At 38.6% G+C, this 24,532-nt stretch overlaps 1 long non-coding RNA gene across 1 annotated transcript; it reads right to left on the minus strand.

The window, feature by feature from the left end:
- Nucleotides 1-248: 248 nt before the first annotated feature.
- Nucleotides 249-18,576, minus strand: LOC137470429 (uncharacterized). The gene is made up of 3 exons (XR_010997057.1): nt 17,431-18,576; nt 9,232-9,531; nt 249-1,284 (listed from the first exon to the last, which is right to left on the minus strand). It is a non-coding gene; the product is annotated as an uncharacterized lncRNA (long non-coding RNA).
- Nucleotides 18,577-24,532: the final 5,956 nt, after the last annotated feature.

Consider the following 24,532-nt stretch of genomic DNA (forward strand, 5'->3'; position numbering starts at 1 on the left):
CATATTTTGGAATGGAGCTATGAAGAAAATATTTTGCTGCCATTAACCCGAATCTGAAAGGAGACTATTGTGACAGCTGTTGGTGTATCACCTATCTAGAGGGCTCTCTGAAGTGTTTATTTTTCACCATGGCACATTTGGTCCTTTCAGAATTTAGGTGAAATATAAGATTATAGAGCTGCCTAACATGCACTCACAAGTCATGGAAGGTATTTTTATCTAAGTGCCTAATACAGGAGTAAGTTTCTTTCATGCACATGAAACAGCACTAACACAGCCTACTAATTGTACTAAACTCAATAGAAATAAATCTGATCAACTCCTCACATAACTCAAACCTCCAAATATACTCACAGTACCACAATAACAAACCAACAAAAGGTTAATAAATAATGCTACTAATGTACAATGGAAGGACAAATGATGATAATGCAATACCTGCTCCATGCACAATGCAGTGTAAATATACATACTAAATTAATAATTTTAAAATGAAAACCAATAGACTATGTTCTCTTATTTAAGAATGTTTAAGTGAAAGGGCAAAAAAATATCCTGAATTAAACTGGAGTGTTTAAAAAGTAAGTTTAGTATTTCCAGGAAGCTCAAACAATATATTTTTCCCCATATTCTTTTAGAGCATAAATCTTTAGGCGAGTTAAATGTAAAACAGCCTTTAAGGGAGCAGGACTCAGTCAATGAGATAAAGAGGCAAGTAGCTTGCAAACAGGAGAGCAGTTAAAAGTAAAGATTCATCAGGGATCTTACCTAATGAAGACAGAAAAGACCTTGGAGTACCTGGGGTAGATGCTATTTGAGGTTTTCAAGGACAGGCTAGTTAGTGTCAGCATTTGTCAACAATGACTGAGATACAAATTATTCTCCTTTTTTATGAAGCTTGCATTAGTTTGTCTCCCACAGCCCCTTTCAGACCTCTTTTAGTAGGAATGCATGAATTTGGATTGGAAAATTACCTAAGAGCCGTCACAAAAAATGCTGAAAACTGTGTTTTTTCTGCATCTGTTCCTGCATAGCACAAAGTATTGGAGCACTTGAGAGCTTGATTTCACACCCATTTCTCAGCAGATCTCAAGAGAAAAGGTCAGGAAACCAGTTGCAGTTCTCTGATCCCAGACCACTACCAAAATACAAGACAGGACTGAGTTTTTAGATTCAAGTTATGCATTGGCCTTGAGAGAGTATGCAAAGGTAGCATCACAGGGTGGAAAATCCCTCCTCTGTGGTGGTCCTTGCACAGGATATTGCCCCTGGCATTCTCTGTCCCTGGCAGATGGAGGCAAGAGGTAGGAGAAGTAAACTACATTACCCACTACTTTGGATTTTTCCTATGAATGAGTATAAACTCTTTCTCTTCCTTAATGTTTATTTTAATTTATATTTACTTTAGAACGACGTCCCCATTTCTGGCCTCGTTTTCCCCAGGTATTTGAATATTTATGAAGCTATATAAACAGGAGTATATGAAGATTGAATATTCGTTTATAAAAGCTCAGTGGTAGGATTGACAGAATATTTGTACTTTTCGTGACTGATGTTGAAAATTGAAAATATAATTTTCCCAGAAGTCCTATGTAGCTCCTGAAAAACCTGCCAGAATTACATTTTACATTTGAGGGGGGAAAAAAAGAGCAAGAAAGAAAGAGAGAAAGAAAGAAAGAAAAGCAAGATGCAGGGAAAAATGCACTAGCTACTTTGTGAGACAGCAGTTAGCACTTGCCCTTTCCCAAGCACTTCTGCTGCTGTTTGAGAGGCAGAGCCTGCACTGTGTAACAAGTCACAGTGTACACAGTTACAACAATCACCATCAGTGTCAGATGTTTTACCGTGACAGCCTTATGCATCCTTTCATGCCATCCTTGTTAGGAATAATCTGGCAGTACAGCACTGCATGGAACAGCTATGTGCATGGCAACAACACTATGATTTCATTTCTTTTTTTCCTGTGTGTCAGGCCATTAAATATCTACAACTTCCCTGCAACTTACCTTCCAGTTCTCTGTAGCCCTAGGTAAAGAGTTCTGCTGCCATTTAATTCTCAGACTTGCTGCTGGCAGAAATTAAAGGACACAAATAAAGCTCACTCTTGAGCTGCTTATGCAGTGCTGATACAATCCTAACAACAGGGTAAGTTCCCCTGTAGTTAGGACTCGGGAATTTTTGCACTGTGCTACCACTTAGTCTTTTCCTAATAACAGTGGTGAAAATTTGGCATGAGATTCGTTCATGCAGATGCAGCCACAGAGACCTTACTTTTGTGCTTCATTATTGCTATTTTGCTTAATTCAAAAATAATTCATTCTAGATTGAACATAAATGTTTAATTCTTTGACTATGGAAACAATGAGATGACAATCCAAGACTAATCACATTTTCAGTAACAATAACTGAAATGGTTTACTCAGCATGCATACATTTTAAAAGACAGTTTTGTAACTGCATTTTACTAGAGGGCAGTAAAACCTTCTGCTTCGCTGAGCAAATCTTGTGTCCAAATCTTCATTTACATCCCTGTGTGGGCTGTTACACTGCAAACATGGATCTGAGTGCATTTTCCTCCCTTCTTCTTCTTCTTGCAGCCATTAAAGTTTATTTGAAGAATAACACTAGAATCAACATTAAGCTAGAAGCACTATTGCTACTTGTGGGCATCTTCTGTTTTCTTGCGGTCTTAGTTAATCTATGTACAGGAATGCTTTTTTTTTTTTTGGTGGATTGTTTCTGGATTTTTTGGTTCTGAGAATCTTTGCATTGAAACACCATTCAAACAAACTCATTTTATTTATGAAAGAAAATATATTTGTGAGCCTGCTCTAAATGCCATATATTATGGACAGGCATCAGCTTTTTTTTTTTTTTTTCTGCACCATATAATGTAGTTAAAGAAACAGGGAAACCCCTTTTCACACAGGTATATTACTCTATTTGCATTTTGCTTCTAAAGTGCTGGACAGTTGTATTCAAATACAGATTTTCTGATTAAATGACTTGTAATATGCTCCCCACATGAATGAGGCATCCTCAGTTATACATGACAATTTTCTGTTGTTAGGGTATTTTTCCCATTATGCAATACCAGTGTTGAAATTCCAATGTAGCTATATTAATTAGCAGAAAAACAAACCAGTTTTATTATCAAGGAAGATATATTTTGGAAGCAGTTGGTTACTTAGCAACAGCTTCAGGTATTAAAACTTCTTTTACTAACAAGCAGAAAAAAAGAATACTGCTTACTACAGTACATTAGATCAGCATGCTTTGTGTAAAGGATTTTAACAGTCAAGAGATGTGACTGTGTTTAAGATTCCTTTTTCCAGTCACTAGTTCATTGTCAGCAGCATCTACAGAGCAGCTTTATGTGCATTCAGAGACAGCCAGGAAATTAGTTCTGCATGACTAACTCAGCACTGTAGCACTGAGAACCACTCTCATCCATTTCCTTAAACAATTGTTTATTTCTTGGGTGATAACGATGTTAAATATCAAAATTCTAGATGAAAAAGCTCAGATGCTTTATTTGCATTAAAGGTAAAGAAGTATTTGCACTAGTAAAGTGAAGTCCTAGCTTATTTCTGGCATTACAAGACCTTTTTAGCAATTATTATTGAAAGTTCAGAATGATTCCTGGTAGATTGTTTAGTATTTTCTTTGATGTTAAATGGAACTGATAAAAAAATGCCAGCAAACTAAAATCAAATGAAAGTAATAGTGCCTTATCAAAGTGAAGAATCTAAAATGAAATAAAATCTCTCAATCAAAAAGAAGATCTATTAGACTTTTCATGATAGAAAAACAAATCAGATCTCATGAAGACCTATATGCATTGAGAATTCAGATGATTAAAGATAAATCAAAGACTTAGGGTTCAAATTATAGATATTCAGTTTTTTCTTTTTGAGTTGCCTTTTGCCCAAGCTGCTTGGGATTCCCCAACAATGGGCATTTAGACATCTGCCCAAAGATAAGCACTGAAAGTCCCAAGCAGGAGTTTGGCAAATTTGAACAGGCCCTGGGAAGGCATTTTGCTGCCCTCCAAATGCAATATGAAACAGTCTTGTCTCTAAGAAAACACTGAGAACAGAGTGCATGCAGCATATTGCCTCTCTACCCAGATGAATTTATGAAGACACATGATGTACTCTGCATTCACAGTATTGAAGCCTTCACTGGAAATATGAACTATAACCTTGATTCTTGAGCACTATCAGGGCTCACACATTTCTTTCAAAACACATCCAGAAGAAACCTCTCATTTCCCACAACCAGGAAGTAGAGGCTTTCAAACTTTATGAAATTCCAGAGCTAAGTAGCAGCTGAGTGGTTTCTCAGCAACACCATTTTGAATTTAGGCAATACATTCCCTCTAAGGCCTGCTGAAAGAGCATGAACCCTTTTATTGTATCCTAATAATTTCTGATTTCTTTCTAGTTATGAAGTTAATCTGAAAATACTGTCTGTCAGCGTTTAGTGTTGCTCTTGTCTTAAAATGGAGAGCTCTTCAACCAGAGGTTTGCTTTCTATTATAAGTTTCCACAATGTGTTAGTGGATAGGGCTAAAGGACCACTAAAAGCAGTGTGTTTTCCAGTAAATCTCCCAATTGCTAACACAGTTTGGCTTCAGCTATATGCAGAATATTTTTCAATTTGCTTCTTGGCTAAAGCAAAAAGTCAGCTCTTATTTATGGTTTTATCTATTCAGTGGGTACATTTGTTTCCTGTAGCAACGTGCACTGTTTATTATTAAAGAATGAAAGAATATTGCTTTCTGTTGTGATAATTTTGCATTTTCTTTGATGTCTGATATGAGATTTTTTTTCTTATTAACCTCTGGGACAACAAGACAATTTCATGCTGTCAGTAAAATACTGAAAAGACTGGGCTCAGAGTTTCCTTTTTTGTATCCTGTCTAAAAAAAGTAAAAGTAAAATAAAATAAATCTCTGATCCATAAATATAGATTTCATGAAGCATAGAAAACATTTCATATTGGTTATATGCAGGGAAGGAAGATAATGGTACATTAGTTTGTCTTTTTAATACATTTTCCTACTATAGGTAGCTGAGCAACTTCAGTTTCCAGTCTTGAATGGGTTAGTAAGGAATTCCCAAGTGATGGAATAAGTGTGCTATGTGAAGGATAAATAAATGTTGTAATGTAAGAAAGATGTGTTATGTGACAGGAGCAAAGATATCAGCTTGAAATCTATATCATTCTGTCTAATCCAAAACATCTCCTCTGAAATGTGTCTGCAATGTTCTTTCGTTCAGCAAGGAAGACATGGCATTAAAACCAATGTGACCACCCTCACAGTTATTGCAGGTAAATGTACCTATCCAGGAACATGTCAATAAAAAGCCAGATGGAGTAATAAAAACTTTGTCAGATCATCATATTAAACATTAAAGCTGAAAACTGTGGGCTATGCCTAGTTCATTAAGATCATGCATGCTATATAGTTCCCCTGACACTGACATCCTTTGAAAGCTTAAAAAAACCCCAAATTCCTGACATAGAATACAGCTTATTGTAAACAGTAATGCATACATCTCAGAGCCCTCATTTCAATTTGGAATAAAAATAGAAGTTGTTCATGAGTTTTATCACTGATCAGTAAGACACCATATTTAAATAAATTAAATTCCCAACTAAGCATCCCAGTGAAAAATCAAATTAATGAGCCAGTAATGTGCTCTGAAGGAAGAAAGGTCAACAGTATTCTCAGCTGCATTAGGAAGAACATTGCAAGCAATCCTTTACCTCTGCTCAGCACCTCACTCACATCTGGAGTAATGGGTCCAGTCCTAGAGTTCCCATTACAACAGAGATACATACACAATAAAGCAAATCTAGTGAAGGATGATGGGAATGATCAAGGATTGGAATACCCGATGTATGAGTAGATACTCAAGGAACTGGAACTGTTCAGCCTTCAGAAGAGAAGACTTAAGGGGGATCTCAACAAATAAATACCTGATTGGGAAGAAGTGAAGATGAGAGAACCAGAATCATTTCTGTGGTACCCAGTGACAGAAAAAGGAGCACTGGGCACATACTGAAATACAAGAAATTAATCTTATTTTTTTTTTTTTTAGAAGTTGGTTGAATTCTAGAATAGGTTACCCAGAGAGGTCTTGGGGTCTTCATCCTTCAAGATATTCAGAACAACTGAACACTAACAGAACAATCTTGTTATAGCTGACCCTGGCTGTAAGTGGAGTTGCACTAGGTGATTGACCTGTTATTTGATGGGGATGGTCACCTCAGAAATAGGGACACAGACAAGGCAGAGGTGTTTAATGCTTTCTTCCCTTCACACTTCATTACCAGTGATGGGCTATGGGGGTCCCAGAGACCTGAGCTGGGGATGCCTCAGGTTTTTGCTTTTACATTTTTCAGAAACTATTCTGCTTTAGTGTATAAGTCTAGGCTTCATATGGATAGTAAGCTCTCTTCACAGAATGGGTAGACAAAACAATTCCTTCTCTAGCTGGGGACCCAAGGACAGCCAATCTCAGGCCAACAAGAGTGGACCAAAGAGAGAACACAAGAAGGATGGACTTCATGGGCTAAATCTGTAATTGGGCAATTAGCTCCAATATGCTAATGGACCAAAACTTATAAAAGTGTGAGACACCATGACTGGCCATCCATTTTGTGGCCATTTTGGGTTGTGCTGCCCAAGGTGGATCTATTGAGGCCTCTTAATAAATACCTACTTTATTCTTTACTTCCATCTAGTCTCTGCTCTGGGTCAGCCTTCACAAGGAATTACCATGGCTGTGAGAATGATGAAATCCCAGTCAAACCTGAATTTTCAGGAACTACTGCTTTAGGTGTATCTCTATGAGTCTATGGTTCCCAATGGGATTCATCTCAGATGACTCAAAGCTCTGGCTTATGTTATCGCAAGGCCTCTCTCAACGATTTTTGAACAGTTCTGGGAATCTGAAGAGGTCCTAGTTGAGGGAATTGCCTGAACCTGTGTCATGGAGGTTTAGGTTAAATGTCAGGAAAAGATTCTACACCCAGAGGTTGGGCACTAGAAAAGGCTCCCCAGAAAAACAGTCATGACATCAAATCTGTCTGAGTTCAAGAAGCGTTTGGACAATATTTAGTCACATGGTTTGATTCCTGGAGCTGTTCTATGCAGACCCAGGAGCTGGACTGGATGACCCTTGTGCATTCCTTCTAACCCTGGATATTCTATGATTCTATGATCTCCAAAAATGCTACAGGGCTCATTGGAGACAGGCTTGTTGTCAGGAAGTGTTGCAATAAGACAAAGGATAATGGTTCTAAACAAAAATAGGGTAGATTCAGATTAGACAGAAGGAAGAAGGTGATGAGGGTGGTGCAACACCCTTATGATGAGGGTGGTGCTACATTGGAACAGTTTGATCAGAGAGGTGGTAAATGCCCCATCGCCAGAATATCCAAAGTTAGGTTTGGATGAGGATCTGAGCACCTCAGTGTAGTTGAAGATGTCTCTGCTAATTGCAAGATCATTGGACTGGATGGCTTTCAAAAGTTCTTTCCAAACCAAACTATTTATGATTTTATGATTCTATGATTCTGTGAGTCTGTGAAAAGGGAACCTCAGTTTAGAGTTAAATCTAGAATTCACCATCAATTTAAAAGTTACTAACTGATACAAACACACATGCAAATGATATAGCATATGACTGATGTCACTGAAGCACTAATTTTACTAACCCAAGGAGTTGTTGTTCCATACAGGAATTACAGGAATTTATTGTCTGGCTGATATTTAACCCTTAGTCATCCTGCTTTGATTTCTATTACAGAATAATTAATAAAATATTTGATATTATTTTATATTCACATAAATGCAGAGTGATTATTCTTTCTAGTTCTATTTAGTTCTGAACTGATGTTGCAAAATTCAGGGTGACCTGAGGTTGTATTTATATATACCATTATATAAAAGCATAGTAATTCATAGGATTATTCTTAATGCTTAAAAGAATTATTTAGATATCAGTATTTATTTTCCAGTGGGCAGGAGATACAAGATAACTCTTCCTATTCAGAAATAGAAAGTTTTCTAAAGACATACAGAATAAAACCTCAGGCAGAAGAAGGTATCCCCTTAGGATGCTTGGCCTAGAGCGAGTGAGCAAGAGAAGCCTTTCAGAAAGCAAAAAGAAAAGCAAAGAGATGGACAAGTTAGCAGAGTTCCATATTTTTATCCAGTTCATCCAGTTGCGCAGTAAGGGGTGATACAGCGCAGTAACCTGATTCAAAGCCTTGGTCCAGAGACCGTGATTCAATCTGTAAGTATAGAAGGCTATACATAGGTATATAGATATTTGACAGGATGAAAATTTATGGGAAGACACAAGTTACTCAAAGGCTAACACTCAAACTACTTATTTTTGGGGGTGAACAGGTATAATTGACATCTAAGGATCCAAAACGCAGGCTTACCAGCTATCACAAGAACCAGCTATCACAAGAACTACTGTGGAAGTCATTAGTCAAGCAATAATAGTGGATCAAGTGGAAGGAAATAGGATTTGTAGTATCTCTGAGTGTGGGCCAGACGGGAAGCTGAATGAATTCAAGTCCAGGAAAAAAACCCAAGCAGCTTGACTACACCGCAAATAATGGTAGACAATGATCCTGAAATGTTTTTGAAACATAAAATGCTTTGGGTTGCAAGAGATCTAAGTCATTTTGTCTACATGCTTCTTAAAGCAGGATCATGAACAAAGCTAGGTCAGGCAGTTCAGGGCCCTGTCGAGTCAAGCTTTGAATATCTCCAAGGATGGAGTTCTCACAGCCTCTCTGTGAAAACTGCTCTAATGCTTAATCACCCTCACTATGATTTTTGACTTTTTTTTCTTTACGTATCCTGCTGGATGGTCTTTTGTTGCAATTTGTGTCTTTTGCCTCTTGTTCTTTCACTGTGAATGGTTGTCAGAAGTCTGGTTATGTCTTTTCTATAAGCACCTTTAACTTTTAGTAGTCTGCAATTAGATTTTCTTGATCTTTTCTTCTCCAACCTGAAAAACTCCTATTCAGTTTTCTTCACCTCCTGCATCATATGCTCCATTTCCTAATTATCTTCTTAACCAAATATTGGACTTTCTGAAGCTTGTCAATCTCTCTTTTTTATTGGAAGAAACGATACTGGGCAGAGTGTCATATATATGCCCTTAAGTGTCATAGAGAAAGGAATAATTGACTCACTGACTCCACTGCTACTAAAACAGCATGCAGTTAGCTTTCATTGGTGCAGGTGCTTTTCCACCAGGGCTGCACAATCCTTTTCTACAGTGCATCTTCCTGGTTGGCAGGCTGTAATGTTCCATGAGTTTATTCCATCTCAGATAGCAGGACATTTTGTCTTTCCTGAATTACTGAGCTTCTGTTGGACTCTGTCTCTAGCATGTCACAGTTTCTGTGAAAGGAAACTCTGCCATCCAGTGTATCAAGCAGTCCTCCCAATCTGAGGTCTCACATCAACCTCGTGATGAAATATACTTTCCCCTAAGCAGATTGGATTAAGATCTTAAGTAGCATGAGTATTACCCAAGAAACATCATTCACAATTAGTTGCCAGTTAGGTTTCAAACCATTAACCTTAAAGGTACAGCAAATTTTTCTCATTTAAAATTTGCCATCTAGTACATATCCCCCCAGCTTGGATTCAATGTTGCTATGGGCAACATTGCCAAAGTCTAGACACTACTAAAGCAATGTCATTCAATGACCACCCTAGTGACAGCCATCTTCTCAGAGAGGGCACAATCGTTGGTACAGGAGTGTGCCCTTACTTGACCAATGCTAATTGCTCCAGACCACCTTCTTGACCTTTATGTGTCTTGAACTGGCTTCTAAGAGAATTTTCTTAATAATGTCCCAGGGACTGAGGGTAAAAGAAGGTAGCAAGGACTTCAGAAACTCTTCTGTTTCCTTCATTAGTGAAAAACCACCCATCCAACATGTCAAAATTGTTCTTTGGTTCTCCTTTTCCTTCTGATTTAGCTTTAAGAGCCTTTCATATTCTCCTTCACAGGTTATTTTCCTTCCTGTCTCCATTTGTAATTCCATCTGAATTTTTATCTTTCAGATCCATTTGAGCATGTTCAGAGCATCATTGTATATCCCTCCCTGGTATTCCAACCATACTTCCATTTTCCATATCTATTTCCAGCTCCTGTTACATAGACAAGTATATCCTGTGGTTGATGATAATATTTCAGACTAGCTTTTGGACAGCAAGATCTCACATTATGGATCTTCTTTATAGTAGTCACGAGAAGTATGATGTCTTGCCCATCTCTTACTGCACTTGTGATTCTAGATTGCTTTTGTAACAGTAAGTCTCTGAAGAACTTCTGAACAAATGTAACAGAACACATAATTCCCTCTCAAAACACATTTACAGCTAGGCTGAAGAATCTAACTTTACCTGCAGTCACTGTGAAATTAAAAAAAAACAATCCGATCTTTCTCCTGGCAATTCTGACATAATATCCTTTTTAACTTTGTAACAGATGTGCTTTAAACATATTACAGAAAAAAGAAACAAAATTTCCCAGATGAAGTTTCATTTTCCTTCATCCTCACTGAGAAACAGCTGGAATGCAGATAATGTATACTCTAGTTTTCTATACACACTCATTATGGTTAATGACCTAGTCAGTACAATTTTTAACTTCATCTGTACCTTACACATATCTAGCCATCTCTTCATTTTCTCATCATTTCCTAAAATATCTTCTGTCTCTTTCACATGCAAAAAAATTCTTATCTGGTCAAAGAAATATCACTTTGGAAAAACAGTCCTGTTTAGTTCCATTCTGATAAAAAGTATTTAGTTTAAAGAAAAAAGGACATTTCAATACAAGAAAGTTGAAGCTTATATATACAAGACAATTTAAATGACCTGTTTTCTTCACATCATTAGTCTCACCTCGATGCTGTTGTCAGAGAGCAATCATTCAAGGGGTAAGGAACAGAATTGTGAGATGCATATTGAAATAGTCATGCTCACCCAGACAAGAGGCAGAGACACTTTCAGGTTCATGATGTTTCCAACTTACAGATTTTTGAACTAACATGACCATTAATTCTAAGGAATAAAGTTTTTCTGATTCCCTTCCAGCTCCTTTGAGACAATTTATTGCTGCAGGGAGTACTGAAGGAAAAATTCAGTGAACTGTCCAAATGCATAATTGAAACTGCATAACCATAAGATTTTGCACAGCATCACAATGGTGGTGAGATATTTTACCCCTTGGCTCTTAAGTGCTTCACTGGCTTAGATTTTATAGAATGCAAATGTCAAAAAAATGGTAAATAGAGGGAGTTGCAATTACTGTTATAGGAAGTTCAATGTTTTGACAAGGATCCAGAAGTGGCAAAATGGATGTATATATAAATGAAACCAAGAAAGTTCAGATTTAAATATCAGAAAGTTGATCTGGAAGTAATATAGAGGTCAAGAAAAGTCCTATAATCTTATACCCAGAAAGACTCTATCCTGAAAGACCAAATAGGAAAGTGAGATGCAGTCAAACAATGAAAATGAATGAGGTACATTCCTGTGAAAATGGAAGAACAGACTAATTAGAATTGAGTGTAATGATGTTTGACTTCCGTACAGACTGGTTGTTCTCTGTCATAAACCAGCCAAGACTGAAATAAGCAAATAAAGATGTTTTACTATAGGAAGCATTGTAGGGTAGTGTAGATTAGAAAATCTGAAAATCACCATTAAATTTTAAAATAATAACAATAATACCAATAACAATAATAATAAATTAAAAATAAATTGGAAATTAAGACTTGTCATCTTTTAAAAATCCACAAACAGGTAAGATTAACTTTAAATTTGGGCATTCTAACAAAATCAAGCATTCTGAATATTTATTCAACAAAACCATATGACTTATGTTTTATGAAAATTCAATAGTCACATTCAAAATAGCCCACAAGATCATCCCAAAGCTCATATGAAGGTAAGGAGTGACGTTATCTCTAATGATTCAATAAACTCGCTTGAAAAGGCTAGTTTAGCAGTTGGCTAATCTCAGCCAAAAAATTAAGAAGGTTAAAATTGTTTTTTCAGAAGAAATTTGAAGGAAGTTAATAGATAACTAGATATCTGTGATTCTTGTGACAAGTCAAAGTAAAAAAGTAAAAAAAGTAAAAGTAGGTAGAGACCAAACTATTAAGTATGGGATCCTTGTCTGTTATTTAAAAGGAATTCAATGATTTACTAAATAAGATTCAGAGACCAAATGTCTAAGTAAGTGTCTGAAGGATCAGACAGAAGCAAGGAATGGTTTAGCAAAAGGAAAGCTGAGTTACAAGAATGTTCATTAAAAGAAAGAATATAAACTATGAGATACTGATGAATTTTTGTACCAATTTATTGTCAGCTGAGCATTTTAACCATACACATCCCACACACTTCTCAATTATTTTACTCACACACCGAAATTGCCTTTTTATGATAATACTGATGTATTCCACAGGATTATTGAATATAAACTTAAATTGAATGTTTTCCCTTGGAAAAATAATTAAACTTCTTATTCATTTTAGAGCATAACATGGTGCATTTTAATTTGGAAAGAAAAAAGGATAACACCAAATTACACTAATAACCAGAGTAGTGTTAATAATTTTGAAATGAAAAAGATAAGAGTTCATTGATTGTGAGCAATTAGTCTATAACAGCAGGTGGCATGCGATTTCATTTCACTGAAGAATTTCTATTTTTTTTGCCTTCAAAGGATTTAGTTTTTTTATGTTTAAATGAATTTTAAAAGAATCCTGAAGCTCCATAGCATGTACACTCATAATGTTTCAGTAAACCTTTGCCCTTTCCCCCATCTGGATTCCACTTCCTCTGTGACCTTGACAGCTTACAGCATTTAGCTTGTATGGTTTCCTGGGAAACCAATTTATTCTTCCTGAAACCCTTCATGCTCACTCACACCCGGGTATATTCTTGGACCTGAACTCCCAGATACATGAGCCAAGAGTTGCCAAGATCACGTGTTGATACCTGCAGTGGGTGGTGGGTTGTAGTCTGACCTTGGATGGCTGCAGACCTCCACCATCTTCTCTGTCAAACACTCCCCTCCTCAGCAGGAGAGGGGAGAGGAAGTCAAGTGGAAAGCTCATGGGTTGAAATAAGGACAGGGAGATCACTCACCAATTGCCATCACAGGCAAAACAGACTCAACTTGGGGAAAACTAATTTAATTTCTTACCCATTAAAAAAGGGTAGGATAGTGAGAAACAAAGACAAAAACGAAACCATCTTTCCCTCACTCCCACCTCGTCCTTCTTATTCGCTCACTTTGGCATTTGCTCTGCTGTTTCTCACTTTTTCTGTTCCTTCCTCTTCCCTCGGTGAAGTTTTCATCTCTCCAAAACATCTTTCCCCCAAGGTGCCCCCACCTCAGCAGTGTGCTCAGCTCAGCAGTAGGAGCTGGCTGGAACAAGCTGTCCAGCACAGGGAAGCCCCAGCATCTCTTCTCAGACACCCCACTGTCAGCACCAGGACACCTCTACAGCTCCAGAATCAAGCCCAGCTAAAATGTACCTAGATTTTGCTCCAGGATTTCTGAGGTCCTAGTGGAGAGCAGGGGCTTCCCCGCTCTTCTCTGTCTGACAACAATAGGCTTTCCTATTACACTGAGCATTTACACTCAGGTAGTAGTCATACACTCCTCACCAGATGTTTCCGCAGCACAAGACAGATGCTGTATGGGTCTGACTGAGGAGGAGTTAATTTTCTCCACACCAGCTCTCACCGTGCTTTGCCTTGCATTGGTAGGTGGAAGGGTGTTGATAACACACCAGTGTTCTGGCCACTGCTGAGTAATGTTCCCTCAGCATCAGCACTGTCCAATTTCTCCCCTTCAACAGTGAGCCGGGGACAGGCAAGAGGTTTGGAAGGGATACAACTAAGAGAGCTGACCCAAATTAACTAAAGGGATATTCCATACCATAGGACATTGGCTTAGAAATAAAAGCTAAGAGAAGGGAAGGCATTCATTATTTATGATGTTTGCCTTCTGGAGTAACTGCCGCACATGATGAAGCCCTGCTTCTCAGGAAGTGGCAAAACACGGCTTGCTGATGGGAAGTAGAGAATAAAAGTTTGGGATTTTTCTCCTCTGCATGTGCATGTTCAACTTTTCACTTTCACTTTAGTAAATCGCCTTGTTTCAACCTATGAGCTGTTTTCCATGTTATTTTCTCTCCTCTGTCGAGCTGAGAAGTGGGGGGTGAGAGAGTGGTTTGCTAGGCAGCTGTGTAGTGGGTTGGTGCTGGCTGAATGCCAGGCACCCACCAAAGCCTCTCTATCACTCCCCTTTACAAATGGACAAGGGAGAGAAAACATAATGAAAGGTTCATGCGTTGAGATAAGGACTGTGGTGTTATATTTTAGTTAAGTGGTATGCTCTGTCGCACCCCTCGAAAATGTCTGGTTTATTCCAAGCCTGTGATCCTCCCCTGCAGTATCCTGTGTCTGTAATCCCATTGGCCCAATCTGTTCCGAGCCCAATTTGAATCTCCCTGTTCAGTGTGCCGGGGGGATGTTTCTCTCTCTCTTCGCCGTCTCTCCCTGGCCGGTGCTCTCTCAGCCCCTCTCTCCCCCTCCCCTTTCCCCCCTCACTCCACTTCCCACCCTCTCCCTCAGAAACCATGCTGCCTCCCGGGGGTAGGACCCCCAATAAACCCTCATCTAATGAGGGCCCTCGGAAGCCGTGTGGAGTCTCCCTGCCTGCCTGCTGCTACCAGCCAACTCACAGCCTAGGGGGGTCCCCCCGGGGACACGTCTGGGGGGTCCCCCTCCCCGGAACACGCTGCTGCAAAGGACCAGGAGAGATCACACACCAAATACTGTCACAGGCAAAACAGACTCAATTCAGGAATATTAACTGAATTTATTACTAACAAAATCAGAGCAGGACAATAAGAAGTAAAAGAAGATCTTAAAAAAAATTTCTCCCCAACCTTTTCTCCTTCCCAACTCTGCCTCCTCCTTCCCACTGGTGCAGGTAGACAAGGAAAAGGGGTTACAGACATTTTATTACACATTGTTCCTCCTATTTCTGGGAGAGGAATACTCCCCCTACTCCACTGTAGGGTCCCTCCCACAGGAGACAGTCCTGCACAAACTCCTAAATCACAAGTCTATCCCACAGGCAACCATTCTCTAAGAACTGCTGTAACCTGGGTCACTCTTCCATGAGGTGAAGTCCTTCAGGCACAGCCTGGCCAGAGTGGGTCCATGACAGGGTCACAAATTCTACCAAGGAATCTGCTCCAGCACGGGCTTCCCTGTTCATAGGTGTTCAGTCCCTGCCAGGAGCCTGCTCCAGCATAGGTTTCCCATGGCTTCACTGCCTCCTCTCAATCATTCATCTGCCCCTGCATGTGTCCCCTGTGGGTTGCAGGTGGGTCTCTGCACCGCCTGTGAAACTCCATGGGCTGCAGGGGCACAGCTCTCTCACCATGGGCTGCACCATGGGTTGCAGGGGAATCTTAGCTCTGGCACCTGAAGCACCTCCTGCCCCTTCTTCTGCACTGACTTTGTTGTCTGCAGAGCTGTTCCTCCCTCATATTCTCATCCTGCTTTTCTCTGCCCACAATTAAATCTGTGCAATAACTTTCATTTCCTTCTTAAATATACTATCACAGAGACATTACTATTATCCTGATTGGCTCAGTCTTGGCCAGAGCAGGATCTATCCTGGACCTGGCTGGAACTGGCTCTGCTAGGCATGAAGAGAACTATCTGTCAGCTTCTCACACAAGGCACCTCTGCAGTCCCCACACTTTGAAAACTTGCCCACACAAACCCAGTGCAACCCATCAAGGTCAACCTACAACCAATGCACCAGCAAAGACTGTAAAGCTGCTTTGGAATTCTGTTATTTTAATTATCCAGTCACTTTGTGAGATATTTTGACAAAATGTATTTGTTTTTCCTAAGGCTTCCTACAGCACTACTATTAGCCTTTTCACCTGTGACATTCTGAGCTGTGCATAACCGCTCTCTTTGGGTCCAGCACACATCAAGCTGCAGGAGTAGCAGGAGTAGCTCTCTTGCTATGTATGGTTTAATAGCTATGCTAGTAGGATGTAGGAAAATTCTGACAAAGATACAGAATATTTTCTGCTTCTAGATAATTAAGAAGAATTCATTCATGCTTACAGCAAGAACATGGAATTACTTCCCATATGCAAACTGGAACACTTGAAACATGAAAGCTGAACTAAGGAGCAAGATCCCACTGTCACAACTACCACATGTGGTCACTTATCCTAGAGAGGCATTTATTTGATTCCTACCTCTATAAAATTCCTCAAGATATTTCAATGCCTGAACATTTCAAATGCCTCTTCCTGATCCTTGATCCTTACAGAACTTGCAAATGTAAATAAAATTTTGCTGCATGCTTCTGTGTGGCAAGACAACATCTAATAGTTTTTTGGTTCACCTCAGCAACACAAATGATGCTGCATTTTCACTACAAGTTGGACCGAAAAAAGTCTTCTTTAAGTCAAAATCATGCCTCTTTCCATATCTTCACCAGTTGTAATAATCTGTCAATACCTGATGCAGTTGAGTCTGGAGTCAAAGCACACACACATTGGACATAAAGATTTTACATGGAGGCAGTTAGGAGGAAGAAAAGAATAAAACACAGGTTACAGGTGAATTATAAGGTTTTAAGAGATATTTGCCTGAGCATAGCAACACTGTGTCAATAGTGAGGAGAATTACAGATGCACTGCAGTGGCTGGGAAAGAAAATTAGCTTCCTTAGGATATAATCCGAGTACACTTGTTTGTTCTACCAGAGCTGTGTTATAAATATATTCTGAAGAGTGCCAATCACTTGTAAAGCAATCTCAGAGTGATATGCGTTCAATTACAAAGCAATGTCCTGGTGTGAAATCTGGAAGACTTTAAGTCATTTTAAACTGGAGTATATAAATACCTACACAGCATTTTGTAGAAAGAATCCTGTAGAATACCCTGAGAAAAGCATTACCTTAATGACCCCATAGATGTTCTGATTTTCTAATTTGTGTAGCAGTCATCTGATAAGTGTACATAACTAGAGGGCTGTAACAAATAAATGTACTTTACCTTTTATATTTAGTAACAGCCTCTCAGACCTGCAAATATTCATTTCCTTATTCTTTTGTGCTTATTAAATGTTTTTCACAGTATTTCAAAGGCTGTATTTACAATTAAGGATCGAATCTACATTATTCCAGTGCAAAAATTTTTTTTTTTTTTTTTTTTTTTTTACTAGCAGCAGCATTCAGTCATGTATAAAACTGTTACACTTTAACCAGTGATCATGGTCCCTAAACTTTTATAGCAAAACTGAGAAACACAGACCCATGGTTCAGAAAATCCAAGTAATGGGGCTATGTCTTCACTTAACCAAAAATTTGCTTCCTCCTTTTGCACAGCAACATGGCTGGCAACTTCTTCAGACTTGCACATTTCTCTGTTGTTACAATGGCCACTGTTGGATGACAGTCCACTGCTTTTACAACTAGCAAGCAGTGGTACACAGTAGGAGCATGTTGGTAGAGCTCAACAGCTGGGGCTGTGGACCTGATATTGATGAAATACATGTTTCAGAGATGATTACTCAAAAAACTGCTTTGGTCCCATGAATCAGATGCTTCTAAGCAGCCTGGTTGCCTGAGATAGGCACACCAGGAGCCTAACCCAACACATTCAGCCTAATTTCATCACTTCTACACAGGGCACCTGCTCTGTGACAACATGCCCCTATGACACCAACGATATTACAGAACGGGAGCTAACTTCAAGAATGATCTCAAAAATACTTCTCTGATCTTAACTAAAATCCTGATGTGAACATATCCTGTCAGAGATTCCTCACACAGTGTTTTGGGCTTCTTTTTGTTTTCTGTCACAATATAAAACCCATAGTCACCACTGGCTTCTGTATTTAGTTTCTTGGAAATGTAACAATTGTTAAGGAACAACAAGATTCTTTTTACAAAAGAAGATCCAAAATTACTTTGTTATAAGAGCTTGCTAGACTGGAAAAAATTCTGAAAAAAAAACAATAAAAAAGTAATATTAGATGAGGTCAGGTCTATGCATATATAAGTTTAGCACAAAAAAAAAATTATTCTTGGTCCCTATGTCAAAATAATCCTCATTCTAACCTACACTGCAAATGCTACTGAAACTGTTTCAAAGACTGCAATAGTGTTAGCAACTGCTTGAGAGAAGCATTAACAAGTGCTTTCTGCTCCTAATACTCCTTCAAAGACCTGTTGTGAAGGAATTTTCTGTGAAATCGTGAAGTTGATCTGGAAGGGGCAAGGAGATGAGCCATACAACCTTAATAACACCTGAATTACAATCCTAGTTTGGCCAGTGTTTCCAGGTGGAAGTGAAGGGTAAGATTTGCCTCTGAAGTAAATAAAACATGAAGGAAAGTTACTTCAGTATGTCAAATGCTAGATAGTGAAAGCAAAGAAGACAAAAAAAGAGGTGGGTTGGTTTGTTTACTTGTTTACATTCTATGAAAACAGAAAGGAAGGATTTTTCACATTCATTCCACAGGAATTATCAGCTCAGTGTCTGCATATTTTTCAGATTTAAAGTAAAAGCAACAGGATTTCCTCATCCAAATCAACAAATATAAAGAAATATATTGGAAGTAAAAAGTGTCTTAAAATTCAACATATTAAGATACCTCTGACCTATTGGTATCCTATACTACTATACATGTGGATATACACAGCTATTAAAATACACAATCAAGTAGTACAGAATTCTATAATATTTTGTTCCTGTATTACAGCTTAAAGACTGTAAGATGTGCCCATTCAAAAATGTTTTGGAGTTCAAAAGTTTCAAACCCATTCCATTACTCTCCAGACTCTTTCTGTTTCATATGTAATTCTAAGTTCAGTTCAGTTCAATTCAATACAGCTCAGTTCAGTTCAATTCAAGGTTCAGTTCTAAGTCAATACAGGAATGACTTAGGGGAAAAAGACCTTTCCTTGTCTTTGGTAAAGACCCCAGCAGACCTGTAATAAACACCTAATCCTCACCAGAGCTGATGTGAGATTGTGCCTTGCTTGAAAGATGCTGCATAATTCTGCTCTCCCATTAATCACAATCCCTATGTTTCCCATGTCACACAACAAAACACTTTACTTTATATGAAAACCTCTAGTAGTTGTCCAGCATAGAATTTTTGTTTTCTATTATTAATTGTCAATTTTAAAGATAATTTTAAAATTCTAAATATGCCATTTACTCAGTAAATAGTAGGAGTTGCAATATGTGCATAAATTCTTTCATGTTTGTGGTTACTTATCTGGCTTAGCCATTTAGCTTAAGGGATATGGTTAATTTTGAAAAGGAGTGAGTTAGCAGGAGGTTAAATAGCTGTAAATGTTTTGCCTACATATATTCTATATAGGAAAAAATTGTCAAAAAGGAAGTATAATATACAAGCATCTTTCTTTTTACATGTAGATGCAAGATTTCATTCTGAATGGCACAATATTTTTAAATTGTTAACTATAATTCCTTTCCATTCTTACAGGATAATGAAGAGTAATAAAAAAGAGAGTTCTATGAAATATTTTAATTTATGCACATTTTAGAAACCAATTTGGTAAATGAGAAACAGCAAGGCATCTTTTTCAACAACTCCAGAGCAAGTTTGATGCTACTCATCCTTAGCATTACAATTTAACACTTACTCTCTCCAACTTTCTCCTCATTTTACTGTTTTGTGTATGTATGTAACCTAAGTAGGTCTTGCATTTCTTTCCCACTGATGTTATTGGTCATGGCAATGAACTTAACCATGACAATAACTCCAAAACATTTTCAACCCTGTTACTATAATTCCAACTGCATCTGTGTGGAAATGTGCTAAAAATTACAACAGTTCAAATTTTTTCATTTACAACCCTTATATAGGTTTATAGGTAGTTTTTAATAGGTGGTTTCTATGGTACCAAAAGTATGCAAAGTGTTTCCCAGTCAAGTAGCAATTGCGAAATCATCCCTCTATGATGTATCACTACACACATTAAAATAAGTTGGCAGAATTATGAAAGAATAGATATGAACACCTATGTACAACTCTATTGTTTCTATGAGATGCTTTTAAAATACATTTTTATGCCATTTGTCTAACCTTTAAAATAATCAAGAATTATTAAGTTTTTTGTTTTTTTTTTAAAATAAAACCTCAATGGCTTGGTATTTATTTGAGTAAATGTTTAACATTATGGCTTTTCTTAATCAAGCCAAACTTCTAATTATACCTATGCAGATTAATGATAAAAGAGGACAACACAAACATAATACCATCACAAAATGAGTTATACAAACTGCAGTTCCTACCAGGTCATTTTAAAAATAGAATAGTTCTACAATTGCATTTGCAGCTTGTTCAAAATAGCATTAAAGGATTGTTAAACTGTATTCTTTACATATGCTCTCTTTCACTGTGGATTTACAATGTGGGGGTTGGAACTGCTGTGACTATACTTGCATTTTAAAGTCATTAAAGACTTGATTGAAGAAAAATTAGACACCACTGTGTAGACTATTATTATTTAGGTTTTTTGGTTTGTTTTCATCTTCCAATGAAGAGGTGATTTTCCATAATGCTATATTATCCTGCATACCATTATTAATAGTATTTGGTCAAAGGTGTATGTCACAAGAGATCATATTACACATATTCATACATTACACTGGTTCAACTCACTTCAGAAATTATTTTTCAGTTTCAGCTCTTTTTAGAACGCATCATATATTTTTCAACAACTTAGTAAAATCTTCTGGATGCTATGATAAATGAATATCTGTACCAAAAGGTTAACAAAAGTGAGGTCCTTTTCATAAATCTCCTGATTTCCATGACATGAAAAAACATGAAAAAATCAATGGGTCAGAGAAAAGGGTCCTTTTTGTGTCCATTTAGCCTAGACTGCCAATCACCAAAATTCTTTTCAGGGAACCAATGAACCTGCAAATCCTGTTTCTTTTAAAAAATCCGCAGTCATTCTGGATGTTTTTCTGTGTATAGTTTTCCTGCTTTGTGCAATATTGCACTAAAACTGCTTAAATGGTCACCTTCTTCTGCTGGTCCTTCTCTAATGAAAGGAACAAGACTTTGGCTTCAGACAGTGGTGGGCTCTATTGCCTGCAGTACAGTTTTAAAACCTCAGTGGAAACATACAATGCAACTTCAAAGTCCTGAAACGGCAGAATCACAAAATCATTTAGATTGAAGAGACTTCTGAGATCATCACATCCAACCTATGACTGATTACCAACTTGCCAACTAGCGCATAGCGCTAAATGGCATGTTAGTTGTTTCATGAACACCTCCAGGGATGGTGACTCTACCACCTCCCTGGGCAGACCATTCCATTGTTTAACAACTCTTTCAGTGAAGAAATTTGTCCCGCCTGGACCTTCCCTGGCTCAGCTTGAGGCTATGTACTGTCACTTATTACTTGAGAAAAGAGACTAATTTCCTCTCCAGCTGCACCCTGCTTTTACGTAGTTGTAGAGAACAATAAGGTCCCCCCAAGCCTCCTTTCATCCCGTATGAACAACCCCAGATCCCTCAGTCACTCCTCATAGGACTTACCCTCTAGACAGTTCACCAGCTCTGTTGCCCTTCTCTGGACTTGCTCCAACCCCTCAATGTCTTCAATAGAGTGAAGGGGCTGGAACTGGACACGGGATTTGTGGTGTCACCAGTGCCATGTACAGAGGGACAATCCCAGAACACTTGCTGATACAGGGCAGGTAGCATTGGTTTTCCTGGCCACTGGGCCACGTTCAGCTGCTGTCAACCAGCACCCTCAGGTCCTTTTCCACCAGGCCTCTTTCCAGTCACTCTTGTCCCAACCTGTAGTGCTGCATGGCATTGTTGCAGCCAAACTGCAGGACCTGTCACTTGGCCTTGCTGAATCTCAGGTCCTCATGCTGTCATGTACCCCCAGCCAGAATTGCAACAGAAATGATACTGGAGAATCAAAGGACATTGAAAGTCTAGGTACCGAAACAGCAAAAGAGAGATGTACAAAACCCAGTGTTTATGGCACCTAGATAAGAAAATTAAAAATATCTCTGTGCTGGTACATGCAGTGTACTAAGGAGAAAAAAATGTAAGGAGAAGAAAATAAATGACAGCCCACACCCTGAACAGGATGAGCAAAGGTACAGAGACAAAGCAAAGCTAATCAAAATGATGCATAAAGTTTGAGAGGGTTCAGAGAGAATAAAACAATTGACAGAATACCAAATATAATTGAGGTCAGCTCCTAAGGGATATAAAAAAGATATCAAAAACTATCATGACTGCCAACATAGGAAAAAGCTGAGAGCCGTGGTAATGACTCAGTATGCTCACTACCCTCCATGGCATCACAGGAAATCCTGGCCAGGTCACCTCAGTACATGCCTGTTAATCCTTGAATGTTGGACAGACTATTTGGACAAACACATGCTCTACTAGATATGAGAATGTGTGTATGAGCATGAAATTAAAATAAAACCATGATTCTCTCATACAACATCTCATGAGAAATTTGTAGCAAGAAGTCAGCATTATTATCACCTAAAAGGTCTCAAGATGCAAGAAATAAGAAGGTGTAATCACCGGGTACTAATGGAAATGCAGTGATATTTAACCTGCTATTTTACTACTGACTGCAAGGCCACAACTACAAGATCCCATAAATGAGTGTTTGTGGTGGGTAGACCCTGGCTGGATGCCATGTGCCCACCCAAATCACTCTTATCATTCCCCTTCCTCAACTGAACAAGGGAGAAAAGAAATTAAAAGAGCCTCATAGACTGAGATAAGAGTAGGAATAGATCACTCAGCAGTTACTGCCACAGGCAAAGCCAGATTTGACTTGGGGAAATTAATTTATTACCAGTCACATCAGAGCAGGGTAATTAGGAGGAATAAAATCAAGTCTTAAAACACATTCTCCTTACCTGTCCCTTCTTCCTAAGCTCAACTTTACTCCTGAATTTCAGGGAATGGGGATTGTGGTCAATTTATCACACATTGTCTCTACCTTTCCTTTCTCCTCTGAGGAAGAAATCCTCACACTCTTCACCTCCTGCAGTGTGATGTTTCTCCAGTGGGAGACAGTCTGTGAACTTCTTCAATATTAGTCCTTTCTGTGGGCTGCAGTGATTCACAAACTGCTCCAGTCTGTGTCCCTTCCACTGGGTGCAGTCCTTCAGGCACAGCCTGTTCCAGTGTGGGTCCACTGCAGGGTCAGAAGTCCTTCCCAGCAAACTTACTCCAGCATGGACTCCTCTTTCCACAGGTCCTGCCAGGATCCTGCTCCAGCACGGGTTTTCCATGGGGTCACAGCCTCTGTCGGGCATCCATCTGCTCTGGCATGGGGATCCTCTACAGGCCACAGGTGGATCTCTGTATCCCTGAGGCCCTCCAAGGGCTGCAGGGGCACAGCTGCCTCACCAAGGTCTGCACCAGGCGCTGCAGGGGAATCTCAGGTCTGGCACCTGGAGCACCTCCTGCCCCTCCCTCTGTACTGACCTTGGTGTCTGCAGAGCTGTTCCTCCCACATATTCTCACTCCTCTCTGTCTGCAATTGCTCCCATGCAACAACTTTTTTCCCTGTCTTAAAGACATTACCCCAGAATTGCTACCACCTTTGCTGATGGACTTGACAGAGATGGGTTGACTTGAACAGAGATGGGTTCATATTGGATCTGGCTGGCATTGGCTCTATTTGACATGAAGGAAACCTCTAGCAACTTCTCACAGAAACCACTCCTGTATCTTCCCACTACCAGAGCCTTGCCAACCCACGATATTGTTTAAAGAAAGCCTGGACTTTTTCTATAGGGAAAGAATAATATCAATATATAAAAATAGGAAACAGTAGTTCTTTTACAGTGTCCAGAAGAATTTGTAAAATTACTCATATGACAGAATAATCAGACATGGTGCACCAAAAGATTAATCAACTGACCATATCTGCATGCTATTTTTAAACAGGGTTTTTTTTTTTTCAGTATTGAAAAGTTCTAGTATTTGGGTTTATTTTCTTATAAGTATCTAAAATGTTTGGCTCTTCAGAACAGCAAGGGCAGAAATTTACTACAATTTCTTTCAGGGAACAAATGCTTCACTACTATTTTAATGTTTTGATTAAGAACTTGGGTTTCTGTGTTAATAACGTAAAGCAAGAAAAACAATAAACACCTGCATATAAATGCCTTTTTGACCAGAAAAAAGCTAATTTATAATTTTCACAAAACATTTCAAATGAAAATTAAATTAGTAGCATGTAAATAGGCATTATTCTTATATTTTACATGAACAAAGAATGGAGAATGTCTTACATTTGGACTGTTACTCCTGATACCTGATATCTTCAGACAGCTATGGATAGCCTATGTAAATATATAAAGAAGCAGT

Source organism: Anomalospiza imberbis, chromosome 3, assembly GCF_031753505.1.
Source record: "Anomalospiza imberbis isolate Cuckoo-Finch-1a 21T00152 chromosome 3, ASM3175350v1, whole genome shotgun sequence".
NCBI lineage: Eukaryota > Metazoa > Chordata > Aves > Passeriformes > Viduidae > Anomalospiza > Anomalospiza imberbis.